At 50.1% G+C, this 1,680-nt stretch overlaps 1 protein-coding gene across 3 annotated transcripts in view; it reads right to left on the reverse strand.

Annotated features, from left to right (window-relative positions):
* Positions 1 to 1,657: 1,657 nt before the first annotated feature.
* The window catches only part of olfml3b (olfactomedin-like 3b), a 29,107-nt gene continuing 29,084 nt past the window's right edge, over positions 1,658 to 1,680 (reverse strand). For all 3 annotated transcript variants that reach the window (XM_042088596.1, XM_042088595.1, XM_042088597.1), the window contains one exon: positions 1,658 to 1,680. This exon is cut by the window's right edge. The gene's annotated coding sequence lies outside the window, so the exon portion shown is untranslated.

The following is a 1,680-nucleotide window of genomic DNA, read 5'->3' on the forward strand; positions in this document are numbered from 1 at the left end:
CTCGTGCCTCTGGAGTCTCTTCTGTTCCAAAGGGGATCCGATTGTGGGTCGGGCGGTTCTGGGTCCGCGCCTGTTCTAGTGTCCTGGGTCCGCGTCTGTTCTAGTGTTCTGGGTCCGCGCCTGTTCTAGTTCTGCACCCAAAGGGAATGACCAGGGTGTGCTGGCTGGTGTGTTGGTGTGTGTGTGTGTGTGTTGGTGTGCTGGTGTGTTGGTGTGTGTGTGTGTGTTGGTATGCTGGTGTGTTGGTGTGTGTGTGCTGGTGTGTTAGTGTGCTGCTGTGTTGGTGTGTGCGTTGGTGTGCTGGTGTGTTAGTGTGTTGGTGTGTGTGTGTGCTGGTGAGTTGGTGTGCTGCTGTGTTGGTGTGTGTGTGTGTGTGCTGGTGTGTGTGTGTGCGGGTGTGTTGGTGTGCTGGTGTGTGTGTTGGTCTGTGTGTTGGTGTGTATGCTGGTGTGGGTGTGGGTGTGTGTGTTGGTGTGTGTGTGTGTGTTGGTGTGCTGGTGTGTGTGTGTGTTGGTGTGTGTGTGTTGGTGTGCTGGTGTGTGTTGATGTGTTGGTGTGTGTGTGTGTTGGTTTGCTGGTGTGTGTTGGTGTGTGTGCTGGTGTGTGTTGGTGTGTGTGTTGGTGTGCTGGTGTGTGTTGATGTGTTGGTGTGTGTGTGTGTGCTGGTGTGTTCCCTTGCTGACAATTGGCATTCTGAGGTTAAGAGGGATGATGTGTTTGTGTGTGTGTGTGTGCATGTGCGTGTGTGTGTGTGCATGTGTGTGTGTGTGGAGGTAGATGTCATGTTGTGTTTGTTTGGCATGCCGTGTGCGTGTGTGCATGTGTGTGTGTGGAGGTAGATGTCATGTTGTGTTTGTTTGGCATGCCGTGTCCAAGTGCTGGCCAGCAGTCTGAGGGCCATCTGCTCCGTGACAGCGGATCCGTCTGCAGGGGAACCGGATTGGCAGAGCTGACGCAGAACCGAGGAACAGGAGAACAGACGCAGACACACAGGGGAAGAAATTCCCTCCTCCTTCAACGAAAAAAACAACCCGCCATTAAAGAGGAATAACCCTCCCCCGTTTCCGCTGGATGAAGTAAACTTGGCCCAGTTTGACCCTTAGAGCTTCCTGTAGGGGAATATGCAGAGGAAATGCAGGCCCTCTCGTCACCAGAAGACCCTAGTGAGGCCCAGAAGGAGACTCTTTTCTCCGGCTTCAGCCGCTCGAAGACACACGGAGAGCTCAGAGCTCAGAGTACACACACAGGATAAACTCTTCATTTCCCTGAGACACATATGGCATTTGCTCCTTTCTAAGATGCTTAAAGACAGCAGCTCAGTAACACTGGGGGAGAACAGCTCAGTAACACTAGGAGAACAGCTCAGTAACACTGGGGGAGAACAGCTCAGTAACATTAGGAGATGAACCCTGATTCCTGTCTCCATATTTCTGTGTGATCCTCAGACCCTCCTGTAGTTTGTGCATATAGGTGTTTACTTTATACAAACACACAGATATATACTTTACATATACACCTACAGATGTTTACCGCACTATAAGTACATATGTTTACCGCACTATAAGTACAGATGTTTACCGTTAGGCCTACTATACGTAGGTAGGTATAACTATCAGCAGAACAGGAAAAGGTGTTCAGTAAAAAAACAGACCAAAGATCTTTTCTACGTTTTATTATGAA

The sequence above is a fragment of the Alosa sapidissima genome, chromosome 4 (assembly GCF_018492685.1).
Source record: "Alosa sapidissima isolate fAloSap1 chromosome 4, fAloSap1.pri, whole genome shotgun sequence".
NCBI lineage: Eukaryota > Metazoa > Chordata > Actinopteri > Clupeiformes > Clupeidae > Alosa > Alosa sapidissima.